This window comes from Leopardus geoffroyi, chromosome C2 (genome assembly GCF_018350155.1).
Source record: "Leopardus geoffroyi isolate Oge1 chromosome C2, O.geoffroyi_Oge1_pat1.0, whole genome shotgun sequence".
NCBI lineage: Eukaryota > Metazoa > Chordata > Mammalia > Carnivora > Felidae > Leopardus > Leopardus geoffroyi.
Window position 1 is genome coordinate 145,029,618 of NC_059333.1, and position 27,753 is coordinate 145,057,370.

A 27,753-nucleotide genomic window follows, 5' to 3' on the forward strand; every position below is an offset into this window, starting at 1 on the left:
AGAGAGAGGACTCAAACAAAATCAGAAACAAGAGGAGAAATAACAACTGAAATACACAATGGATTATAAAAATATCATGAAAAATTATTTGTCAGCAAATTGGACAACCTAGAAAGAATGGCTAAATTCCTGGAAACATATCATCTCCCAAATCTAAACCAGGAATAAATAAGAAATTTGAACAGAGGAATTACCAGCAATGAAATTGAACTAGTAATCAAAAACTTCCAACGACCAAAAGTCCAGGAGCAAATAGCTTCATAGGCAAATTCTACTAAACATTTAAAAAAGAGTAAATATATATATTCCTCAAACTATTCCAAAAAATAGAAGAAAAGGAAATCCCCCAAATTCATTCTATGAGGCCAGTAGTACCCTGATACCAAAACCAGATAAAGACACTTCAAATAAAAGGGAACTATAGGTCAATACCTCTGCTGAACATAGATATAAAAATCCTGAACAAAATATTGGCAATTCAAGTCCAATAATACATTAAAAAAATCATTCACCACAATCAAGTGGGATTTATTCTGGGGAAGCAAGGGAGTTCAGTATTCACAAATCAATCAATGTGATACATCACATCAATAAGAGAAAGTATAAAAACCATATGATCATTTCAATCAGTGTTGAAAATAAAGTGACAAAGTATAACATCCATTCATGATTAAAACCCTCGACAAAGAAATTCAGAAGGCATATACCTCAACAGAATAAAGGTCACATGTAAAAAACCCCCTGCTAGCATCATACTCAATGAAGAAAAACAGAGCTTTTCTCTTAAGATCAGGATATCCACTCTTAACCACTTTTATTCAACAGAGTACTGGAAGTCCTAGCCATAGCAGTCAGATAAGAGAAAGGAATAAAAGACATACAGATTGGTAAGGAAGAAGTAAAACTAGAAGTACTTGGACATGACATGACACTCTACAGAGAAAACCCTAAGGACTCCACTAAAAATCTACTAGAATTGATAAAAATGAATTCAGTAAAGTCACAGGATACAAAATCAATGTAGAAAGTCTGTTGCCTTTCTATACACTAATAACAAAGCAGCAGAAAGGGAAAACAATTAAGAAAACTATCCCATTTACAATTGCACAATAATAACATACCTAGGAATAAACTTAACCAAGGAAATGAAAGACTTATACTCTGAAAACCATAAGACAATGAGGCAAGAAATTGAAATGACAGAAACAAATGGAAAGATATTCTATGCTCACGGATTGGAAGAACAAGTATTGTTAAAATGTCCATAATACTCAAAGCAATCTACAGATTGATGTAATACCTATCAAAATACCAACAGCATTTTTCATAGGACTAAACAAAACAATCCTAAAATTCTTATGGAACCACAAAAGATCTCAGAGAGCCAAAGCAATCTTGAAAAAGAAAAATAAAGCTGTAGTTATTAAAATTCCAGATTTCAAGTTATACTACAAAGTTGTGGTAATCAAAACGATATGGTACAGAAACAAAAACAGAAACATAGATCAACAGAACAGGATACAAAGTCCAGAAACAAACCCATGACTATATGCTCAATTAATCCTAGACAAAGGTAGTAGGAATATGCAGTGAGGAAAAAGACAGTCTTTTCAACAAATGGTATTGGGAGAAATGGACAGCTACATGCAAAAGAATGAATTGGGCCACTTTCTTACATCATACACAAAATGAACTCAAAATGGATTAGAGGCCTAAATGTGAGACCTGAAACCCTAAACATCATGGAAGAGAACATAGGTGGTGGGTAACTTCTTTGACAAGCCATATCAATAGTGTTTTCTAGATAAGTCTTCCGAAGCAAGGGAAACAAAGTTTCAAAAAATAAACCATTGGGACTGCATCAACATAAAAAAGCTTCTGCACAGTGAAAGAAACAATCAATGAAACTAAAAGACAACTTACTGTTTAGGAGAAGATATTTGTAAATGGGTTATCTGATAAAGGGTTAGTATATAAAATAAATAAAGAACTTCTACAATTCAACACCCCCAAACCAAATATTCCATTAAAAAATGGGCAGAAGACATGAACAGGTGGTCAAGAGACACAGGAAAAGATGCTCAACATCACTCATCATCAAATCAAAACCACAATGAGATATCATTTCGTACATGTCAGAATAGCTAAAAACACAGGAAACAACAAGTCTTGGTGAGGATGTGGAGAAGAAGGAACCCTTGTGCACTCTTGGTGGAAATACATACTAGTACAGTCACTATGGAAAACAGTATGGAGATTCCTCAAAAAGTTAAAAATAGAACTACCCTATGATTCAGGGATCACATTACTGAGTATTTGTCCAAATAATAGATAAATACTATTTCAAAGGGATACATGCACCTTCATGTTTATAATGGCATGTAATAGCCAAATTATGAAAGCAGCCCAAGTGTCTATTGATAGATGAACGAATAAACAAGTGGTTATATACACAATGGAATCTTATTCAGTCATAAAAAGAATGAAGTTTTGCATTTGCAACAACATGGATGGAGCTAGAAAGTATAAGCTAAATGAAATAAGTCTGTGAGAGAAAGAGAAATACCATATGATGCCACTCATATGTGGAATTTAGGAATCAAAACAAATGAACGAAGGCAAAAATAGACAAGAGAGACAAACCGAAAAACAGACTCTTAACTATAGAGAACAGATGGTTACCAGAGGGGTGGTTGGTGAGTGAATTAGGTGAAGGAGATTAAGCATACACTCATCTTGATGAGCAGTGAGTAATATTTAGAACTCGTGAATCACTGTATTGTACTCCTGAAACTAATATAACACTGTATGTTAAGTATATTGGACTTAAAAAAAAAGTCAGTCTGTTATTCATTTACCTTTATCTGTATAATAATAATGATAATCAGGGGCACCTGGGTGGCTCAGTTGGTTGAGCATCTGACTTCAGCTCGGGTCATGATCTCATGGTTTGTGAGTTCAAGCCCTGCCTCTGGCTCTGTGCTGACAGCTTGGAGCCTGGAGCCTGCTTCAGATTCTGTGTCTCCTTCTCTCTCTGCCCCTCCCCCACTTACGTTCTGTCTCGCTCTCTCAAAAACGAATAAACATTAAAAAAAAAAAACAAAAAAAAATAATGATCACACTCACCTGAAATGGTGTTTGTAGAAATTGAATGAAACAATGTATCTAATGAAGGTTACATCGTCAGTGGCTAGTGATAAATGCTGACGAATGTTAGTTATTATCAATAGAGACTTTAGCACAAAACAGTACTTGATGAACATGTTACATTTTCTGTCACTCCCCCCCTTTTTTTTCATCTTTGAGCCTTTGGTGGTTTGGTTTACCTTGAAAGTTCTAATAGCAGAACGTTAGTTACATGGGACTAAATATATACCCAACAGCCTTAAATATTGTAACTCCACCCAATTAAAGTTTATGTCTCACTCACAATAAGTCCAAAATGAGTTTTTTGATGGGGCAGCTATGTTCCAAGCTGTGACTCCCATCCTCCACTGCATCCTCTGCCTTGAGCGCAAAGACAAGAAAAGAGCAAGCAGACCATCTCAGGAGGGTTTGAAAATAATTACAAACACAATGCCTTTTTTTTTTTTTTTTTTTTTTTTGGTGCACCTCACAGGTCCTTTTATTAATGCCACAAAGGCAATACGTCTACAAGTGAACAGCAATGCTCCATGTTCTCCTCTAACAGAGCTTGCCTGAGATCTGCAGCCAGACTGATGCCCCATCTGATGTGTACTCCAAGTAAAGCTGGTTAATGATGACCCTGAGCAGGTCCAGGACTCAAAGCTTTCAAAGCTTGACTTCTTTCATCAGCGCTCCTGATTTTATGAACGATGATGCCCATCAACCCCACTCCTACCTAAATCTCCTGGTAAACTTGGGTGTGATGGGGCTTCAAGGGGGACCCAGACATTTTCAACAAGGCTTTGAAGCATCTCGGCATAGGAGGCCTGGTTCAGGCCTCCCCAACCTGTACAGCCAAGGACTCGGAACGATCACCGGGTGCCATGTTGCCTAGCGTGTATATCGTTGACTCTGGATAAAGGCTCAGGAACCCTATGTACTTTCTGGTTATATTTAGGTAATTGAAAGTCCAGTGGTCAAAATGTCCAGTCTTTTGTAATTAGCAAAGTTGTGAACATGATTTGAAGTTAATTAGTTTTCCCATCGAGAACTGGAGACTGTGACAGGTGGTTTACAGTGGGAAGGGTGAATATAGTCATTAAAGCTTACTATTTCTCATCTCCCCTCCTCCTCACCATTCTGTAAACATTTTAGAAGAAAATAAAGTTTTATCATGTTCAGTATGTGGCTTGATGAATTTTCACAAAGTAAAACACATTGTAAAAACTCATGTAATGTAGATTCTTCGGGTTTTGTCTGTTATGAAATGTCTAATTTCTTTTTTTCTCTCCTTTCTCTCTCAATATTTTCGATATTTCCCTCCACTGTTTTCTTGTTTGCGTGGTTTCTGAGAAGTTGGATGCAGTTTTATTTTTGTTTTGCTGTAGGTAATGTGTTTTCACTCTCTTGCTTCCTTCAGGATATATTTTTTTTAATCTTTGATTTTCTGTAGTTTGAAGATGTTCCTAGGTATAGATTTTTTAAAATAATTTTTACATGTTATTTAAATTTTAAATCCAAGTTAGTTAACATGTAGTGTAGTATTGTTTTCAGGAGTAGAATTTAGTGATTCATCACTTAACATGTATCATCACTTAACATGTATATTTGACATATATCCTTCATGGTGAACTCTGAATTTCCTGGAGCTGTGGTTTGGTGTTAATTGGGGGGAAATTCTGTCATTATTATTTTAAATATTTCTTCTGTTCCTTTCTTTCTTCTCCTTTTGGCATTCTCATTCTGTGAACATTACACCTTTTGTAGTTGTCCACAGTCCCTGGAGTTCTGTTCTGTATTTTTCATCTTTGTTCTCTTTGCTTTTGAGTTTTTGATCTTTCTATTGCTATATCCTCTAGCTCACTGATTCTTTCCTCAGCCATGTCCAGTCTATATCAACTTATGAAAGTTGGTCTTCATTTCTCTTATAGTGTTTCTTTTGTTTTCTTTGCTTTTTTTTTTTTTTTTTTTTTTTACCTCTAGTATTTCTTTTTGAGTCTTTCTCAGGATTTTTATCTCTTAGCTTACATTGAACATCTGTTCTTTCATGCCATGTACTTTATCCATTAAAGCCCTTAGCGTATTAATCATAGTTGTTTCAAATATCTAATCTGATGGTTCCAATTTCCCTGCCGTAATGGTGCATATCTGGTGTAGCAAGCGTCCTGATGCTTATACTCTGCCTCTTCAAACTGTATTTTTACCTCTTGGTATGCCTTCTTAACTTTTTCTTCATAATCAGACATGATGTACTGAGTCAAAGCAACTCCAGTGGATAGGCCTTTTAGCGACGTGGGGGTGAGGTGTGGGGAAGGGGAAGCAGTCTATATAAGTATTATTTTTTAATGTTTTACTTATTTTTTGAGAGAGAAAGAGAGCGAGTGAGCACAAGCCAGGAGGTGCAGAGAGAAAGAGAAAGAGGGGGACAGAGGATCAGAAATGGTCTCTGAGCTGACAGCAGTGAGCCCAATGCAGGGCTTGAACTCACGAACAGTGAGATCATGACTTGAGCTGAAGTCTGACGCTCAACCAGCTGAGCCACCCAGGCACCCAGGAAGCACTCTCTAGTCCTGTGATTAGGTCTCAGTCTCTCAGGGATCCTGTGTGTCTGGACTGTGAACTTTCTCACAAGTGTTTCTCAGGTTTTTTCTCCATTTAGGTGGGACAGGATAGCACCAATAGACTGGTGTTGGGTGTTTACCTTTCCCCAGGCAAACTAGGCTCTGATAAGACCCCAGCAGGTTAGTTTCAGGTTAACTATTTTTCCCTGAGGATGGGCCTTGTTATGAAGAACAGAGCGCTGTGGCTTATTTGAAAAATGGTTCCTTATTCTCTCTCCCTGCAGAAAGCCTATGGGGATTTTCTTTCCTTTTCTTTCTTTTCTTTTCTTTTCTTTCTTTCTTTCTTTCTTTCTTTCTTTCTTTCTTTCTTTCTTTCTTTCTTTTTCTTCCTTCCTTCCTTTCTTCCTTCCTTTTCCTTCCTTCCTTCCTTCCTTCCTTCCTTCCTTCCTTCCTTCCTTCCTTTTTTTTTTTTTTTTCCAGATATTTACTGAAGGAATCTGGCTAAGCGCCTAGAGGTAAATCTCACAATGTTGTGGACCTTCCCTGTGATTGGGTCCCACTGGAGTTTTTGACTCTGAGAGTTGTCCACACTGAGCCTTCAGCAATTAATTCATAAATCACAGTTCAAATTTTCTTACCCCAGCACTGGTTCTTGTGGCAATTTCTTCGTGATTCTTTGCTCTGGGAAGCTGTGATGATCTGTATTCACCCTTCTCTCCAGTCTTGAGGGGCAGCAGTTTGTCCTTGGACCTCCCCTTTCTTAGGGATCCAAGAAGAGTTGTTGATTTTTCACTCTGTTTAGTTTGTACTTACTTGTTGTTGGGGCAGAGTGGTGAGTGACTTCCAAGCTCCTTAAACCGTCCTCACTGTCGTTATTGATGTGTATTTTCACTTGGTATAGAATGCTAAGCTGTGTGAATTTCAGTAATTATCTGTTTTTTAATTCTAGAATTTCCACTTTATTTTTCAAGTTCTCTGGTGAAATTCTCATCTTCACGCGATTTTCCTGAACATACTAATCACAGTTATTTTAAAGTCTGTGCTGGTAGCTCAAATATCTGGATGACCCATATGTTTGTTTCTGTTAATTCCTTTTCTCTTGTGTCTCTTCATATGCTTGGTAATTCTGAACGGAAGGCCAGACATTTTGTTAATAAATATTAGAGTCTATGGATACTGTTACGTTTTACCATAAAAGATGCGATTTATTTTCTGGCTAAATGATTAGAGCTGATTTGAGGCTGAGTTTCCAATCCTTGTAAGATGTGGTCCGTTTCGGCTTTGTTCTTTTTTTTTTTTTTTTTTTTTTTTTTTAATTTTTTTTTTCAACGTTTATTTATTTTTGGGACAGAGAGAGATAGAGCATGAACGGGGGAGGGTCAGAGAGAGGGAGACACAGAATCGGAAGCAGGCTCCAGGCTCTGAGCTGCCAGCACAGAGCCCGACGCGGTGCTCGAACCCACGGACCGCGAGATCGTGACCTGGCTGAAGTCGGACGCCTAACCGACTGCGCCACCCAGGCGCCCCCGTTTCGGCTTTGTTCTAACCGTGGAGTATGATCCTGCAGAGACTTTGCCCTGAGGTGGACCTTAAACTTCTGAATTGTCCCCCCCAACATGATGCATTGCCAAAAGCTTAGCATCTTAGTCTCCCAGCAACTGCTTTCTGCTCTGTCTCTCCATATTTGGCCACTTTGTCACACATGCTGAGAGATGATGAGATTGATGGAAGTGGTAGAGAAAGTCATGCTCACCTCGGTGATTTGTCACTCGTGGGTAGCATCAGGGTTTCCTTTTTTTTTTTTCAACGTTTTTTATTTATTTTTGGGACAGAGAGAGACAGAGCATGAACGGGGGAGGGGCAGAGAGAGAGGGAGACACAGAATCGGAAACAGGCTCCAGGCTCTGAGCCATCAGCCCAGAGCCTGACGCGGGGCTCGAACTCACGGACCGTGAGATCGTGACCTGGCTGAAGTCGGACGCTTAACCGACTGTGCCACCCAGGCGCCCCCATCAGGGTTTCTTAAGTTCCGTCTGCCCTGATAACTCCGCCATGCCTTCTAAGTTTGCCTTTTGTTTTGCTCTGTTTTCCGTTGCATCTAATTTTTCTCGTTGTTCTCTGTTGGAGGACTGGTCTGCCAGAGCTGATACCTTAGATCCAGGAGGGTAGGTTTTAGCGACCAGATCTAGAGGTACGTATGGAAATTTTCAGATTCCGTCGGCCAGGAAAGATCTCGTGGCTCCTCTTAGATGCAAGCTGGGCTACAAATCGGAGCCCTTTCTATGTGCCCAGGAAGAAAAGAGAGCAGTTTAGTGAAAATATAACATGTATTTCTGCTGTAGGCAATGACTTCTGGATTTGTTATATACTTTGGGGATTTCAATTTTGATCTTTATGCATTTGCAGCCCAATTTTTAGCTAATGCTTAAAAGATAGGGAAAGGGGGTCATAGAATAATCTGTGTGTGTGTGTATATATATATATATATATATATATATATATATATTTTTTTTTTTTTTTTTTTTTTTTTTTAATTCAATATTTGTTAAATTCCTGTTTTTGTTTGGAGCACTGTGCTATAGGCACATTCATGTCTGTCTCATTGTTGAATCTTGGATCTTGCAAAGACCGTGTTGTTATTTTCCACACGTTTTCACGTGGTTATGTGTGCGACTAAAGTGGTTGTTTAATTTGTGCTTTGTGATGTGGAGTAAGGACTGATTCATTCTATAGGATGACTTTTTTTTTTTTTTAATTGTTGCCAGTCACTCTTATTCCATCTAGATGCAAGAGAAAACAGTAATTGCAACCAAGGGACCTGGAATGAGTCTGCTGGGTTTCAGTCCTGTCACTACCACCTCCTGGTTGGTTCAACCAGCAGGCAGTTTACTTCATTTCCCTTGCCTCAGTTTCCTGCTCTGTAAAATAGAGATAATAACAGATTGTTGTATTGAATAAGGTAATTTGAGAAGAGCCTAGAAAGTGCCTATTGCATGATAAACACTCAATAATTATTAACTATTACCATTATGTGGAAGCAGATGATTTCACTGCTATTTTTATCACCGATTTACATAGCACTTTATAGCTTGGTAAGTGCTGCCCTAGCATGTGTGTTTGGGGAGTTCGGGGGACTTTGCCCCTGAAGTAGGCAGTACAACACTTATCATCAAAAGATGCAGGTTATTGAATTTCAAATCATAAAAGGAGGAAAGTTTGGCTGCTATTCTTCGCCCATCCTTGTCAGTCCCAGGCAATAGTCTTTATTATATGTTTTTCCCTCTTTTATTTCCCCCCTCCCCCTTTTTTTTTCAAAGAAACCATTTTCCCCAGTGTTAAAATCCTAAATAGCTCTGAATGTATCAGTTATCAGTTTACCTCTCTTGAACTGCAGATTACTGCAGAGTGTGATTAAAATGTTGGAGAAGAGCACATGTCCTTTGGATGAGGTAGTCGATACCTCCTTGCTACCTTGATGGAAAATGTATGCATTTACACTTGTCACAAAGCAAGTTGTACTGTGACTCGTGTTTCACAATGTTTGTACTCAATACCGTGTACTTTTGACAGTTCTTTCCTATTTCTGACAGATTTTTGTTTTCCTTTTTAGAAGTAAGGGAGGCCCACATTTCTGTACTCGTTTTCACTTTTGCTTCACTTGTGGTAGTATGTCTCCCTTATCATACAAAATATAGTTATCTGTCAATCAATATTTACAAAGCATTTAGTGCATCTCTCCATGCACATCCCTATGTTAGGGTCTGACAGAAAAAGAGCATGCAAGCAGAAAGAAAAGGATCCCATCTTAAATTGTTGGACATGTGTTTATCTGTGCAAAAGCCCGTTGAAAATAAGTGAGGTCTTATTTTCTTATTATTTCAGATATTGTTACTTACTGGTATATTAGTTTCTTAGGGCTGCTATAGTGAATCACCACAAACTGGGTGACTTCAAACAATAGGAATTTATCTCCCCTCAGCTTTGAAGTCCTGATTTCCAAAATCAAGGTGTCAGTGGGTTTGGCTTCTTCTGGAAGCTCTAGGAGAATGTGTTCCATACGCCTCATGGCTTCTGGTGGCTGCAGACAGTCCTTTTCATTGCTTGACTCAGAGACACATGGCACTAACCTGTGCCTTTGTCTTCACATCACCTTCTCCAGTTAGTACCTTCTCCTTTTATAAAGGCACTTGTCATTACATTTAGACCCTGCTTGGATAAGCCAGGATGATCTCATATCAAAAATTTTAACTGAATTACACCTTCAAAGACCATTTCTTTTTCCACATGAGGTTACATTCACAGGTCTGAGTAGACATCTTTTGTGTGACCATCATTTAACCTATCACATTGGGTATGTGTTATTTTTCCTGGAGTTTTCTCCTGTTTCAGGTTTGTAGAAATCTCCCTTAAGGACAAGGAACATATCTTATGTGTTTTGGGTTCTCTAGAGCCCAGCTGAGTGCTCTACCCAGGAAAGCCCACTTAATGTGTTAAGATGTATATGTACCTTAATGTGTCTTGAAAGCTATTAAAGGAACGGATGGCACACGTATGCATGCAGAGGACCAAAACAATCTCATGACATGTAATGACCCGGTTGGAACTTACTGGTGAGACCGACGGACAAGAAAACAGTGTGGTTTGTGAGTGGTAAGTGCTATCATAATGCTACGTGTGTGTAGAAAGTCATCTTATGCTAGTCTAGGGAATGCTCGAAAGGCTTCCTGGGGAAGGAGACATAGCTAATGAATTTTGAAGGACAGGAAAGGAAGTGATCTATGAAAACAATGAGGATGAGTTCTCTGTGTGTGTCTCTAGACACAGAGAACAACACATGCAGAGATTTATAGTGTGAAGCTTCTGGAACCAGAAGAAAGTATTGTGTGGCTGGAAGATACGGTGCGTGAGGTGGAGATATGACTAGGGTTGGTGAGTACAGGGGAAATGGCGAGAGATAATACTCAGGTTTCATGAAGGCTGCGTCATGAAGGATCTTATATGCTCTAGCAAGGAGTTTGTATTTATTCATAAAAATAAAATAGTTGACGTGGTGGCTGAGAGATCATCAAATTAACGTCTCACAAAATGGTAGTCATTGGGAAAGAGATTGGGCATCCGTGAGACTAGAGGCAGGTTGGTCCATTTTACATTGTGGGAATGATCTGGAGTGATGGTTGCCTCGGTTCTGACAGTCTAGGCAGAGGGTGGAGGCATGGCATTATTAAAATGATGTAGGACTGTTGGAGTATGGTGGCTGATTGGAGTTCGGCCATGTGGAAAAAAGCGGAGTTAAGGATGATTTTCAAATATCTGCTTTGTTTGACTCTAATAGACAAGTAATGGTATCATTCTTGGCAACTGAGGACAGAGAAGGGGGGGCATGGAAACCTTCTGTGCCTCATTTCCCTCATATGTACAATGATTAAGTAGTCCTTACCCTTCCTATTTCACAGCGTTATTAGCACCCTCTAAAGTAAAGCATTTTAAATATTTCTAAAATTATAAAGCAAATTTCCAAATTATTCTTTATGGTTGGTTTACATTTGACTAAAACTTCTAATTAAAATAAAAAAATTCTAAAGAAGTATATACAACTGTATGAGGGCAAAAGGTATTTTTGGTTTTTGTTTTTTCAATAGAAGGGACTTATCTTTTGGAGATGGCAAGAAATATGTGTCAACGGTCGAGGTTTTCCTTTCCCTGTCTTTGCTGTTCTATCTCTCACCGTGATTTCCTCATGCCATAGGCTGAAGAAAACAATCCACAACCATTCTCTGATGCATGTTTTTCTCAAACCCACAGTCTGCAGCTTCCAGGGTTTCTTGGTTCCTTGATATTTCACCAAGCGACCATCCCACCTCCACCCTAGCACACGTGTGGCCCTGCTGCCTTCTCTGTGCACACACACACAGGGATCGAACTCAGTAACCCCCAGGTAGGATCCTGGCACCACGTCAGTGTTCTCAGCTACAAAATGGGTGTGATTTTTACCTGTTTCACGTGACTCATGACCAAATGAAATTAGATACCCATAACATATGTGTAAATCGCTACTTAGTATACTCGGCAAAAAGTAAGCACTCAGTAAATAGCACCTTGGTATGGCTATTGTGCAATGCAGACTCTACAGACAGACTGACCTTGCCCTTGGAAATCTTTCCTGCTCTCCAACTTTATAATTTCCTGGACACCCTGCTGGGTTTTGAAATCTCATTCGAATTTCCGTAACACTTAGGGTCTGTTTCACAATATATTTTTTAATTGTTTATTTATGTATTTTGAAAGAGAGTGAGTGTGAGTAGGGAGCGGGCAGAGACAGAAAGACAGAGAGGGAGGGAGGGAAGAAAGAGAGAGAGAGAGAGAGAGAAAGAGAGAGAGAGAGAGAGAGAGAGAGAGAGAGAGAGAGAGAATCCCAAGCAGTCTCTGTGCTGTCAGCACAGAGCTCAACCACCTAGGACTTGAACCCATGAACTGTGAGTTCATGAGCTGAAACCAAGAGTTGGGCACTTAACCAACTGAGCCACCCAGGTGCCCCCACAATATTTAATACTAGATCATTGAGCTATATGCTGAATGTTTACTTTGTCTTTATCTTTTGTTTTGGATTTTTTTACTTGAGTATAGTTGACACATAATGTTACATTATTTTCCCCTGGACAACTTAGTGATTTGACAAGTTTATACATTATGCTGTGTTTACCGCAAGGGTAGCTACCATCTGTCCCCATACATCACTATTACTTCACTTTGTGTTTTGAAAGTAGACCCAGAATTCTTCAGGTGGATGTATCTATCACAGTGCAGGGCACCCACAAAGTACAACAAATGGGAGGGTTTGAGAATCAGCACATCTTTCGATCTCCACAGTTCTCAATGTCTCTTTTTGGGGGGTCTTGTTGAAGTTCTTACTTTTCAGTCCTCTCTCTGTATATTAAAATCAACCTTCATTCTTTACTTTTATTTATTTATTTATGTATTTTTAAATATTTTAATGCTGTTTATTTCTGAGGTAGAGACAGAGCATGAGCAGGTGAGGGGCAGAGAGAGGGAGACACAGAATCCGAAGCAGGCTCCAGGCTCTGAGCTGTCAGCACAGAACCTGATGCGGGGCTCGAACTCACAGACTGTGAGATCATGACCTGAGTCGAACTGGATGCTTAACCAACTGAGCCACCCAGGCGCCCCAACCTTCAACCTTGGAAGGAAGAATGGAACTGAAAAAATGAGGTGGGAGATACCACTTTTTAAAACTTTGATCTTAAGATGGAAGAGAATGTTGGTTTCAGAACATTTTGATCTCCTTGGATTAATTTTTTTTTTTTTTCATTCTCTGACAATTGAAAGATTTGCAATAATAATGGCATTGTTCTCTAAATGCCCTAGTTAGAACCAGAGCCAAGATTATTTCATCCTAGCATTAGGAAAGAGCTGTAGGAAGGAGCCCATAAAACATCCTCCTTTCCTTGATAAGAATGTAGATGAGCTCACAGCTGGAGGAAAGTCAGCCTCAGGCAGTGCAAGTCTTGGCCAGACAGCACTGAATGGCTTCAGCCGAATGCCTGGGGCAGCACAGAGTGGTGGCACTGACAGGTTGCTAGAGATGAAAGCCTATTTATGTGACGATTCTTTAATTTCATTTTGCAGCTCTCTTCATGGAGTCTAAAGGTTGTATAACTTGGGGAAAGAGCTCAGGCAGCCTTTTGAGTGCAAGCTCTGGTGTGTTTAATGAGAGCAAGTTAACGTGCCCTCTTCCAAGCTCAGTTCTCTTCTCTGTGAAATGGGAATGAACATTTTTCTCCCAAAGGAAACATTTGGCATCTTTCTACATCAGTATTTGGAAAGTAATAATAATAAGACAACGATCTGTCTCTTAGGTATTTGAGCACTGTAAGCTGCTTATGAATGTTTTGGCAACCCTTCCAACTTTTCTCCCAAAGCATAATTTTCAAAAAAAAATTTAAAAACATGACTAACGTGTCAAAGACTTATTTAACTCATTAACGAGGGAAGCAGCAGGATATTACAGCTGATTCAAAGAGAATTTGAAAAACTAAGTCTATATGGGCTCTGAAAAAATTTCTGCTGGAATAAGGCTGCTAAATATAAAATTTGTTCACTTCCTACAGGGCAATAAAACTGGTAAAATGGTAGAAATATAAATAATAAAAATGGTAACCTTTGGTGTTACCATTTCTACTGTTCAGATGTCATTTGTGTTTTTATCAAAATCTATTTTGGGGGTCTCCTCGATGATTCAGTGGATTAAGCATCCGACTTTGGCTCAGGTCTGATCTCACCGTTCATGAGATTGAGCCTGAGTCAGGCTCGCTGCTGACAGCTCGGAGCCTGGAGCCTGCTTTGGATTCTGTGTCTCCCTCTCTCTCTGTGCCTCCCCTGCTCACACTCTGTGTGTGTGTGTGTGTGTGTGTCTCTCTCTCAAAAACAAACATTAAAGGATTTTAAAAAGTCTATTATCTGTTTATTTATTTTGAGAGAGAGAGAGAAAGAGAGAGCAAGCATGAACAGGGGAGGGGCGGGGGGAAAGAGAGAGAATCCCAAGCAGGCTCTACACTGTCAGCGTGGAGCCAGATGCAGGGCTCAATCTCAGGAACTTCATGAACCATGAGATCATGACCTGAGCTGAAATCAAGAGTCAGATGCTTAACCAACTGAGCCACCAGGCGCCCCTTTTATCAAAGTCTAAAGTTAGCATTCAACTTCAAAGAGAGTTCCAGTCAATGCCAAATAGTCAAACAAAGGCACCTTCTCCTAGAAAATTAAATAATCCTGGGAAGACTTGGTAGACAATATTCCTATTACATCAAAAGGACATAAAGTCATTATGTTATCTTATTCCCAAGGTTTGAAAGTGTATTTTAATATTACCTATTTGTTTTCAGTGTTTCTTTTCATTCTGATTCCTGATTTTTACATTCAGTTTTTCCGTTTTGTTTTTTATTTTCTTCTCTCTGGCCTCGTAAGTCTACATGTCTCTAATTCTCTTTTACCATCAGTCATTTATTGTCAAGTTACACCATCAGATCTTTTTCTACTTTGCTTCCTCATTAAGCCATTATTTGAGTCGGCTTTAGTTCTTACGCTAAAAACTGATGTAAATCTAATTGGTGCTGCACAACTATTAGCTTCCTTTTAGTATCAGAGATAGGTAATGTTTGCTATTCCACTCCTGGTATCTCAATATGGTGTAAGAAAAACAAGTCACAGACAGGATTCTTCCAGACATCTGAAATCTAAAGCAAGCAAGCACAGAGTTCTGTGAAATCAATGAAATCCTCATTCTCTGCCCTTTTGTCTACTCCCAAATCATCTTGTATGAGAATTTCACTTAAGGCAAATGTGTAATATTTCATGGCATGGATTTTCTAACTGTTTTTCTTCTTAGAATCAAAAGGTCAAGGACTTTCGAAACTAGCATCCCAGGACTAAGTAGAAATTAAACTTAGGGAGCCATTACTAAGGGTGCAAGGAGAGCTAGTTTTTCTAAAATTTTCTGTTCATATTAGAGTAGGAATATATTAGCTGTATTCTAGCCTGTCCTTGTATCTTGAACACCATCATTTTCACTGATGAAAGCCCATATCTAATAACCATTAGGCTTATTAACAAATCATTGATTTCACCAATGCAAATCTCTAATATTCATTATGCTAATTAACAAACTTCTGCATTGATCAGACATGAAGCTAGGGAAGCCTTATAGATGCTATCTCTGGTTCATTGTCTTCTTTTTTTAATGTTTATTCATTTTAAAAGTTTTTTTTTTAACGTTTATTTATTTTTGAGACAGAGAGAGACAGAGCATGAATAGGGGAGGGTCAGAGTGAGAGGGAGACACAGAATCCGAAGCAGGCTCCAGGCTCTGAGCTATCAGCACAGAGCCTGATGCGGGGCTCAAACTCACAGACTGTGAGATCATGACCTGAGCCGAAGTCGGACGCTTAACCGACTAGCCACCCAGGCGCCCCAATGTTTATTCATTTTAGAGAGAGAGAGAGAGAGCATGAGTGTGGGACGGGCAGAGAGAGAGTGGGGACAGAGGATCTGAAGCGGGCTCTGAGCTGAGAGCAGCGAGCCTGATGAAGGCCTCGCACTCCTGAACATCTACATCCCAACCTGGACTTGGCCTGTTTCTAAATGGAGATATCACAGCCTACCGCTCTCTGTGGAAGGCAGGGGTGACCTGGTACTTGCTACCGCACCATTTTTCTGTTTCTAAACTCCAGAAGCTGGGATGAGTGTAACACTCCTTTGGGAATGTAGGTCGCATTTATCAAACAGAGGGCAAGGAGTTGAGCAAGGAAAGCACTTGAATCTGAACTTTGTCCTGGAGGGTTGGGATTAAGATATCCCCCAGAAGGAGACCGTGTTGCCCAATGATGGCCATGGCAATGGGCTACCGGGAAAATATGAGGATGTGAAGTGATGTGTCCTGACTTATTATAAGAAAAGAATATATTTTTTTACATTGCTGATTTCTTTTGGGCAGTAGTGTCTGTTAGAGCTAATGGGAAAAACAAAGACCAAAAGCAAATCTGGTTTAAATTCTGTTGTAATTGTGTCAGGTTTAATATTATGATAAAATCTTAGCCTCCATACAAGGAGGTTAAATCCCTAGTTGATTCAAAGTGAATTTAGTTTCTCCAGAGATGAGCAGAATGAGGCAAAAACATGACCCATTTTTTTTTTCCTCCTCAGAGTCCAAATTCTTGCTGTACTGTTTTCTTCTTCCCTCTATCTTAGGAAGGTTTCTCATAGCCAAAGTGCAGAGGCATGCTCTTGCTGTGTGGGGATTCGAAAGATTCATGACATCCTTCACTATAGAAGGCCCTGGATTATTTTAGGCAAAAAGAAGAGCCTGGAGTGATTCATTGGACAGTTGCTCATGTTGTGCCCTGGCCAGAGCTGTTACCTATTTATGACAATGTAATTTCATTCGCTTTTAGAGATGCACTTTATGCCCTGTCAGCCTAACCTAGAAGTATGTCCACCAGGCAAGATGCTTAACCTCTCCTACTGAGCCGAGTGGCAGCACTAGAATTGGCAGTGAATTTTGATTCTTCTTTCTGTGGAAGGGAACCGGTCGCAACAGTTGCTGAAATTCCCCCAAATTTGTGGTTACAAAATTCCTGAACCCATGCTGGACCGTGATCTGCATGCAAAGACTTACACTTCCTACGATTTAAAACACAACTTAAAGTGATTATTTAAATACATGTTCTAGCATTAGAATTTTAGTTTTTATTTTTATTTTTTGTACAGTGTCTGGTTTTTGTGTGTTAACCTTAGCCAAGGTTTCATTTTACTTTCTTCCACTTTTCTTCTCTTTATAGTTATTTCTGAGTTTAAAAAAATTTTTAATGTAACTTTTGGAGATTTTACACATATAAATGATTTTAATGCAAACATAATGAGCCCTGATGGATGTTCCTTCCACTCCCTTCAGGTCATATTTTCCCAAGGCTTGCTGATTACTTTCCTTTGCCTTCCTTTCCAGAAAGAACCATCATCATGGGGTGATATTTTTTTTTTTTTCTCATGCATGTTTGCATATTTTTAATACATACTTTTCTATCCATAAATGAGAAATAGTTTTGCTATGCAGGTTTTAAAATTTTATAACAACTATGTAGTTTTCTTTTATATGATTTTGCCATAATTTATTTATCCATTTTCTTAGGATGTCCCCAGTTTTTCACCATTACAAACAACACTGCACAGAACATTCTTAACCATGTTGCCCATGCGTAAGGGTTCTCTAGAGGATCTGACTACGATGGAATTGCTAAGTTTTTGGATGTGAATATCTTCAACTTTATCAAATATTGCTGAATTGCTCTCTAAAGAGAAATGTGGGAGTTCTTTATATATTCTGGGACTGAAGTATTGTTGAGTATATGCACAGCCAATATATTTTCCTGTCTGTGGCTTGTCTTTTCCTTTTTTTCATAGTGACTTTTAAAAGTAATTTTAATTTCAATGTATTTAAAGGTACGAAGTTTTTCATGTTTTGTGCATTCTGTATCTCGTTCTAAAAATCCTTTCATGGGGCGCCTGGGTGGCGCAGTCGGTTAAGTGTCCGACTTCAGCCAGGTCACGATCTCGCGGTCCGTGAGTTCGAGCCCCGCGTCGGGCTCTGGGCTGATGGCTCGGAGCCTGGAGCCTGTTTCCGATTCTGTGTCTCCCTCTCTCTCTGCCCCTCCCCCGTTCATGCTCTGTCTCTCTCTGTCCCCAAAATAAATAAACGTTGAAAAAAAAAATTAAAAAAAAAATAAAATAAAATAAAATAAAAATCCTTTCATCATACATGGTCATGCAGGTGTCACCGTCTCCTTCATCCTCTGGTTCCTTAGTCTACCTGAGCGCACGTCAGGGATTGCCCTGTGCCATACGAGCATTGGTTTCATCTATACTAATCTAGATGCAAGATTTAGCGTCTGTTGATATTCTCAAAATGCATTAGAGAGCAAGGTGGATTTTATAGTATTGACAAAGGAGGAGTTCACATCTACTCCACATTAGATAAATCCACCTCTCCTGTTAGCTATTTCTATTCTCTGCCTTTGTTAAGTCTTGACCTTACGAGCACTTTCTCTACCAGAATTAGTCCTGCTTTTTTCTCCCTTTGGGGAGCAAAAATAACTCTTCTCTTGGCTTCGTGAAAAACTCTGCCTGTTTTGCTATGAAACATGGGTAACAGTTGACTGATAAATTAACAAGCAACAAGAATATAAAAGTTCATCTCAATCGCAGTGGGCTTCTCACTTAGAGAAATTCTCACATTTATTCATTTATTTAAATCATATTTATTAAGCATCAACTGAGTGTCAAATATTACACAAGGCACTGAGTAAACAATGTCTCAGATGGAAAAGTTGGGAGAGGGAGATTTTAGAAAGCTTCTCTGAGATGGAGACATTTAAAGTGAGGTTGGAAGAGTAAGGAATTAGCTATTTCAAGGTGAGGGAAAATATTTAACAGGAGGTTACATGACAAATGCAAAAGCCAAATGAAGTGAAAAAGAGCCTGGCACGTTGGGAGAACCTAAAAGGATGAAAGTTATAGCTAAAAGGAAATGGTGAAGGGGGAAAATGATACAGAATGTGGATAGAGAGCATAGGGGTGAAATTATTTAGTGCCTTTTAGGCTTTCATAAAGGGAGGCTAATGTTTGACCTGGCTGTATCGCGTAGATAGACTGTGTCTACTCTAATAGACAGACTGGCGATACACAAGAGCAGAAGAAGGAAACCACGTAGGAAGCTGTGTCTGGGGTCCAAGTGAGAGGCAATGAAGACCAAGATTAGTTTTGTGAAAGATGAGAGTAGAGAGATACACTTAGAAGGAGAGATAACAGAGTTTTTTGAAGAGATAGAGGGAGGAAAAAATGTAATCAAAGATGGCTGCTGGTGATGTGGCATGATTAAGGATAGGACATACACTGAGATGGTGACAACCATCGAGTAGGTTTAGGGTAGGACAGGCATGGTGCAAGGAAGAGTTTTGTCTTCTGCATGTCACTTTCAGATGCCTGTGAGGCATCCATATGGAGACACTGAGTATTCAGTTGGATCTGGAACTCGGAGAAGAGGTAAATTTGGGAGCATCAGCTGGTAGGAAAAGACATTTTTATTCCGTTTCATGATGGAGAGATAGATATGTAGATATGAAAACGGAATGAAGGAAGATCTTTCTTTAGTTTAAACCTACGCTTTATATTCCAGTGACTACCAGCCATGGCCTTGAATTTCTGTGCATGGGATCTTGGGCAGACTGTATTTCAGAAAGCCCAAGGAAAGTCAGAAGTTGGCAATTGTCCATTTGGTCCCACTGACGTGTCTCATTATTTTTCTAGGAGTCTTTTGGTTTGTAGACTTTTCAGAGTGAAGTGCTAGAATGTACTGCACCAATGTCCTTCGAAAGTAATGAGGTTGATTGTACACTTTACAGGAAAAATTGAATTATATTATTGGAAGTTTGTTGAGAGATTTGTATCATAATAGGCCTTTGTTAATAGGCAGCAAAACTGGCATGCCTGTGCTTGTGCAACATTAATAGTTCCAAAATTTTTACTTGGGGTTCTGGTACTATTCCCAAAGTAGATTTGTCTACCGTGTAATTGTAATTTCTGTGTAATTGACAAGAAGTTTTGCACTGCAGTAGATTGTGTTGACTTTTTCTTGTGGCAGGTAAAATGATGGCTAGTTGAGGTACTCTGGCAGAATGTTCTATTTGGTCATAGATAGATATATGTGCAGCTTATATTTTGTGTTTATTCACAATGTTTACTCCATTTTTATTTACCTTCAGCTGTTTGCAGACAAAATTCTGGTTGTCCATTGTTACTGATGACAAGTATACCTATTAGTCAGGAAATATTGGGTGCCAACTATGAACCAGCTGCTGTGGTACCCATGAGAGTTACCAAAAAACTAGGTCATCATTCTTGAGTCCAAGGAGCTTACAGTCTGGAAAAGGAACAGGTTTATAATTGCCTATATACATTGCAAGATGGAATGGGAAAATGGTATAACAGACTGAAAAAATATATTCTGTGTGTCACTTCTGGGTAACAATGATTGCATGACATGGGTTTACAAATATTCCTGATGAAATGAATGAACACTAGTAAAAACTAGCAAGTAACAAAAAGTAGATCATTAGTGGAACAAAATAAGGAAAAGGGAATCATTGAATGGCCTACATTTCTTGAGTGGCAGCTAAGAAAAGAATTAAAATATTGTAGTGTGACACGACATGTCTCTGAACCACAGCTACGAAATTTAAGAAGCAGCATAGGTGAGGGGCACCTGGGTGGTTCAGTCGGTTGAGCATTGACTTTGGCTCAGGTCATGATCTCACAGTTCGTGAGTTCAAGCCCTGCATCGGGCTCTCTGCTGTCAGTCCAGAGCCCGCTTTGGATCCTCTGTCCCCTCTCTCTCTCTGCTCCTGCCCTGTTCCCTCTGTCTCCCTTCTCTCTCTCTAAAAAAAAAAAAAAAGAAAAAGAAAAAGAAAAAGAAAGAAAACAAGGAAAAAAAGCATTTAAGAAGCAGTACTGGTGAATATATTATTCAGGGTAGGCTAATAGTTGAAAGACGCGGTGCTAAAACTTCAGTGTTTCACATGCTACATGCAAGTTTCTTTGTCACTCATTACATACCTCTCCATTAAAAGGAAGAAGGGCAGACAATCAGGGATGAGAAGTCTTTATGGAATAACCTTGGGAGTGGCTGATTTCACCTGGCCAGACTTCCTTATCTGCCAGGGAGGCTAGGAAATGGAGTCCTTTTGTGTGCCCACCAGAAAAGGGAAAGGTTTTGGTGAACATAGGGGTGTCTGCCACAGAGCCTACACAATCTCTATAATTTCCATTGGCCATCCCCAAGCGGGAAAAGTGAAACGAAGGACTCCCCCACCCCACTTTTCCCTCTTTTGACTAAGGGTAGTGAAATGGCTAAATGAGAAGTGAGGACAACCCTCCCTGGGGAAGGAAAGACTCCAGGGCTCCCCCATAAAGTGAGGAAGAGCACAATCTGAACACCTGGCATAGCTCCCAGGGCGATGGGATACACTATTACATAGATGGCATGGACCCAGGTTTAGGTTGGGCATCTGTCAAAATCAGGAGACATTCGAGAATCCAGGTCTTCTAATAACAACTGTTCCCAGCCTCGGGTAAGCTCCCTTTCCTTCTCTTTCAGAGCCTCCACTCAAGCTTGCTAGGTCCTCCAAGATGAAAACAAAAACAACTAGCTAGGACCTGGAATGCCCAGGCTTTATTTGTAGTTTAGAGAGCTATAGATAGGTCTCAGTGGAAAGGAACTTAAAGGAAACTCAGTCACACTGTAGCAGATCAAATAGAAATTCTGGACAAGTGTCTCATGATGACCATGGGATGAAAAAGAAAACCACATGGCAGCTGTAAAGCACTCTGTAGAGGGGGGAAAGAGGCATAACAGGAGAAGACAAAGAACCTAGTCTAAAAGCAAACTATAAGTCAGGGGATAAAAGAAAATCCCATGCATATCTTTTATGTCATAGAGGAGCATAATAGGATTGAGAATTCAATTAAAAAAGAACTCACACATGAAATCACAAGGCTATGGGGTGCGGTTAAAAGGGCAAGGGGTCCTGGGTGATGACAATCCCATTCTCAGTCCCCAAGGCACAGAGCAAAGGCAGAAGGCAAAGGCTGGATCTGAGGGGCGGAGAGGCAATAATCATCATGCTCTTCTAGGCATTAGAAGGAACGGAGTGTTTCTTCAAATCAAGGACAGGAATTAAGCCAGTAGAGAGCAGAACTGGGGATCGGGAAGCTCCCAGGGCTCGCATCATTTCTTGCTTTTGCTGCCGTGTTCTCGTTCTTTGCAGAGGGCTTCGCAAATTCTCAGTCCACATGGAAGAATGTGGTTTATGTTGTGCTTCCAGGCAACAAACAGACTGACTACTTGGCTCGGAGCCACAATTCCAACTTCCCAGGAGAAAAATCTGATGGATCCAGCTTACGTATGGCCAATCAGCTATAGGAGAGAGACATGAAGTCATAAAGCAAAGCTAGTTTATAGTTCCTGAGCGTGAACTGGATGTCAGACACTGTGCCAAATGCTAACCATGGGCATCTTGGACAGTCTACACATAGGAGAGATAGGACGAACATCATTATTTGAAGTGGATGAGGATGCCGGCACTCAGAAAATTTAAGTTACTTATCCCGTGTCCCACAGGTGTTCTGTCTCAGAGTCAGGTTTCAGATCCAGGCTGTGAGCTCCAAAATCTGCCCTTAGGATTATATTAAGGCACATATTATATATTAATATATATAGCCCTTTGTGCTATATTACCGGTATACCCCAGGAGCCATTACCAAAAGGATGGTCAGTCTGTGGATTAGACAGATCCCCTAAAAATTGAACATTATTTTCCTAAAATTTTCTCGGGTTAGATTCTTATAAGAGGATTTACTGGGTAATGGGTTATATTGCCCAGTGGATTTCCTGAAAAGTTCCTCCCATTTACGTCCCTGAGAAGTACATGGAAGTGTTTCTCTCTTCATATTATTGCCAACATTGAATACTAAATTTTTATCTTTGCCAATTGAGTAGGGAGTTAGATTGGGAAGAATTTATTCTGACTGGGGGCTCGGGGGAGTTGTCACAGGGGAGGTCAGTAAGGAGCACAACAAAAGCGAAACAGAAAGGCCTAGAAGTACGTGGGCTATTTGTAAAAGGCAGAGCAAGCAGTCTGGACAGCTTGACTATAGAGTACAGAGGGGATGCAGTGAGGAATGATTTTGGAGAGCCGTGAAAGCCAGGGTGAGATATTGTGACCCTATTATTAGCATTTTTGAGATGAGAGGTGATGTGATGTTGTTCTAAAAGGAAGTAACCCCAAGCAATCTTTGTGAGATATTTGCCCATGATAGTTACCTTACACACACATATTTAGATGCGTGTATATCCCTATCTATCTATCTATCTACCTATCTATCCTTTCCTTCACTGCCTCCCCACCCCTCCGTATAATCATTTTCAAACAAGTAACCATTTTGTTTAAAAAATGCTGATGGGGTTGATATAGGATTGCTTGTATTAGGGTAAAATAAATTCACCGAGGGGCCGACAGGTGTGAGGGCTTTTCTGCGTTGAAATGCATCTGCCTGGCGACATTTGCATCGTATGAGAAATCTATGCTAATATAACATTCACACTCAGAGGAGAAGTTTAAATTGCAAATTTTGAAAAGCTTGAAGTCAGTAAATAATATGTTTGGGAGAGGGGTGCTAGTGCCAAAGCGACATCGGTGAGGAAGCCTAAACGGAAGGCCTGCATTTGCCAGGTGTGAACCCTCTGAGAGCCGGAAGCACCTGGGAAGCCCGGGCCTGGTGATGAGCTCAGCCCCTCCCAACAGTGGATGGCACACAATTAGAATCACCTGGAGGGCTTGTAAAACCCAACTGCTAGGCCCCACCCAGAGTTTTCCATTTAAGGGGGTGAGGGTGGCGTCAGTGGGGGCGTTTGCATTTTGAAAACCCTTCCCTGGTGGTGCCTGTCGTGGGGGCTACGCTTGGAGAACTATTGCTCTAAGAAACTCCTAGTGGCAACCTTGCCTGTCAACACAGGTGGAAGAGACCGACCGACTGATAATAACTGAAGGTTCCGCCCGATTCACTTAAGCCCCAGCGACGTTTCTTCACAGCTTCGAAAGGGTCCTTTAGTTCTGGGAAGGATCCCACGGGAGGAAGAAGCCAGGGCCAGGGGTAAATCCGGAGGACTACCCCCCCACTCCCGGGGACCAGCCCCGGCCCCCAGCTCCTCCCTCTACCTCAGAGCTACCAGTTTGGAGGAGAGAAATCCAAGCCTCCCCGGCCGTCTGCTGAGGGCAGCGTCTTCTGCCGGCTTTCCCCGGCAGAAGTTTCTTCCAGAAGAGGAGCCCAAGATATGGGCTTCCGGAGCAGCCAGCCGCTCACCCTGGGCGATGATGTCAGCGCTCTCTGCTCCAGCACACCTGGCTGAAGGCATCAGAATAGCTTCATGGGAAGGGGCCTGAGGAAGGAGCACAGTCTTGCCAGGTGAACCAAAGACCCTTTTGTTTTTCTGGGTCGGGGCCGGCTGCCAGCTCTGTGGATTTCTGTCAGTCAGCTGGCTGCCACACTTCCCTGCTTCTCGAGTTTCCCGAAAAAGAAACCGTTAGTGATTTGCAGAGCGGCTCCGGAGCATATGGGGCTGTCACGTGAGGCCGAGGCCCGAGTTCGGACCGGGGAGCCACCTCCCTGCTTTGGCGGGGAGCCACCTTTGGGGAGTGGAGTTTATGAATTCGGGCAGCCACGGGGCTGTGCAGGTAGGCCGATGCCTGCCTGGCAGCGACAGTCCTGCCTGGAATCTTTTCGTAGAATGCCCGCGCAGAGCCCTACTAGGTGCGGTGGGGGCTGAACGTGTCCCGAGAAGCAGCTTGAAGTCCAACCCCTCTGGGTAGGTGACTGACCTGGGACGGTTGTCCTGTCTGATGCTCCCCAACTTTGGGCCCCGGTAATTCGATACCCCTCATGACCCTAGTGGGACTCCTAGTGATGTCGTCGGGAGTTAGAATCTTGAAGGAAAGCGTTCTTTGTGTCCAGAGGCTTCTGAGCCAATTCTACTCATTTTGGGTCAACCCAGGTGGCAATAGGCCAACCTCAGGGTCTGATTCTGTTTCTCACCCCGAGGCTCGTTGGAAGTGTGGGGGTGGGGAGGAGTGGCAGGGGAGGGTGACTGCCTCTCTGGTTGTGATTCATTCGAGGATGAAAAAGTTTGTAAAGGGAGAGTTTTTTCTTTTTTTCTTCTACATTATTCCACTCGTTTACAGGGCGAGAGGGTGGTCTTAAGAATATCCTCCTTAGGGAGAAGTGAAAGAGGGCAAGGTTATAGAGCTTTCCTGGGTGCCAGATCGAAAAGGGACCCCAGAGACCCACTTTGAAATACCTGAACAAACAGCTGGTACCAGGGTCTGTGTCCTTCTAGAGGAGGGGCGCCCTCCAATCTCTGCCTCCCATAGGAATGTGGCGTCTTCTCCTCCCAGGGGGACTGCATCTTCCCTGGGCCCAAAGCCTCCAGGTGTGGGGCAGACGGGGCCGAGATAACTCCTGTCAATAGCTGATACGCAAACTAAGATGAACCGGTACCACAGTGGTCTGATTAGCCTCCATGAACGGAGTTGTTCTCGTGCTCGCGCTATGACAAGATGTCTCAACCTTGACATTGCTGCTGTTTTGACCCGGATAACTCTTTGCTGTAGAGGGCTATCCTGTGCGTTGTAAGGGGTTTAGTGGCGTCCCCGATGCTGACGCGTTGGAGGACAGCCAAAAATGTTGTGACAGCCAAAATGTGACCTATCCACTTGTGACAGCCAAAAATGTTTCCAAACGGAACCGAATGTCCCTAGAGGCTCAAAATCGCCTCGTTGAGAACTGATCTACAAGGAGGGAAACATGACATGGGCGGGAATCCCCCATTGGAACAAATAACCGTTACTACAAATGACCAGGTGATTGTTCAGGACCCAGCTTACTTACAGGGAGAGTGGGAGGGTGGGCACTTAAGACTCTCTTCCCTCACTGACAGCATGCCTTAGCTCTGTTTCTTCCAAAAGAAGAGCCCAGGATAGGGGGTCAGGTAGTTTATTTGGGAGAACAAGGAAACACAGGTGAAAACAGGAAAGCTGATAAGATGTATGTTAATTAATAGATTGCTGCTGTGGATAAATGAGGCTCAATGACTCTAGGACCTTCTGAGGAACCATATAAAATGCCCTTCGGTGGTGGTGTCCCTTCAAAGAAGGATAACTGGGTGTGCTTATCCACACAATTGGGAGTGGCTGCCCGTGAGGACGTTAATTGCCTTGCATTTCTTGGTTGCGCCTCCTTGCTACCTAGCAAGCTTAGGTGGTGCTGGGAGAAAAACCCCTCAGAGTTGAAGAGAGGGCAGGTGCTTAAGGTGAGATGTTCTCAGCATGCTGGAAATGTCTACCGTAGCTGTAGGCGAGCTCAGGTGTGTACTAAGAGGATTAGTAGACTGGGACCTCCACATCAGCTTTTACATCCTGTCTTTGAGTTTTCTCTCTCCTCAATAGTCTGTTCCTCAACCTATAGCATATGACACGGAGGAGTTTGTTCCAGCTCCTGGTACAACACAAGTAGGACACACAAAAAGACCCCACTTGCGGGACATCCTCTGACTGTCGTTCTGTGGGCTAGGGGAATCGTTTTCTGAATAGACCCCGGTTCAAGACCCCAAAAGCTACAAGTAGAAGTAGGGAGAAGAGCACCTCCTTGGTGTCTGAAAATTTGTTTTGCTGGTAGCCCTGAAAGTGTTGAAAGGAAATGGATATTTTTTTTCCATGTCACGTATCTTCACAGGGCCTTGTGATTTAGCGGGGACATGAGTGTGTTGAAAAAGCACTGGAAGTCCTTGAGACTTAATATGCAGATAGCATGCTTCCTAGATACTTGATATTCTAGGAAGTCTGATGAAAGATGGGAATTAGAGTTATCGCGGTCTTCTGGGAATGAGGAAATTGAGACACAGTGTGGAGGGTCTAGAGGGATTTCAGAGACCTTCCCTGGTGTTGGGAGAGGGCCACGATAGCCCAGGGTTATTGTTCTTGCTTATGGGCAGGCAGGTTTGGATGCCACACCAAGGGGTTTAGATTAGATAGGACAAGCCACAGGGAGCTTCTGAGGCCTTCCTGGTAAGGGAACAACATGATGAAGATGGTGATGGAGGGCTATCGTTCCCATGGCTGCCTAGCTACAGAAAGGGCTGGAGTGGGAGAGACCATCCAAAAAGCTGTTCCAATAATACAAGGATGAGAAGGTGAAGACTGTACAGTCAAATCTGAATGTAGATAACTTCTTCAACCTTCTAGCAGCCCCTTCTAGATCTAAAAATAGGGAGGCCATAATGGAGTGCCCTGTTCTTAATGTAGAAAGTGCTCTCTGAGGAGTTTCCCTGTAAGCCATGGCATCCTCTCCTGTGGTAGCTGGAAAGATCTAGGGTCCTCTGTCTATTCCAGTGGTGGCTGACTTGGATGCCTAAAGAGCCCAGCCAGGTAAAGGAGCACAGAAAGCAGGTATGGGTTTAATTCCTGTGTTTACATTGTGTGGGTGTGGAGTGTGGGCCACTGGGTAGTGGTATGCTGCTGCAATGAGCTTATACCAGCTCAGGAGGGCCGGTTGTGAAATTGTCAGGAAATGTGTAAGATGGTTGGTACTCCAGTGGTAGCTTGAAATCGAGCATGGCGGGAGTAGTTATACCATCAGAACTGGCAAACAGTACCAATTAGGGCTCCCTCTCTCCCAAGGGCTGGTCGTTAAATATTTTCCAGCAGCCCGCCCCTGGCCCTGTGACAAACTGGGAACGTATGTGCCCCAGCCAAAGTGGGCAGCTGCTGGTCTACTTCAGCCTCAGTAGCCGCAATGGCCGGGTAGGGTCATTGTTTCCAGATGTTCTAATTTTTCAGGAGTCAAACACGTTTGTTTTATATGTGAAGTTATGCAGGCCTAGACGGATGTAGTG

General features: G+C 41.6%; 1 protein-coding gene and 1 pseudogene across 9 annotated transcripts in view; one reads left to right on the top strand and one right to left on the bottom strand.

Moving 5' to 3' along the window:
- Positions 1 to 27,753, top strand: part of RBMS3 (RNA binding motif single stranded interacting protein 3) — a 1,329,481-nt gene that overhangs the window by 206,427 nt on the left and 1,095,301 nt on the right. The gene's annotated exons all lie outside the window — the stretch shown is intronic.
- On the bottom strand, positions 3,755 to 3,938 carry LOC123575732 (annotated as a pseudogene).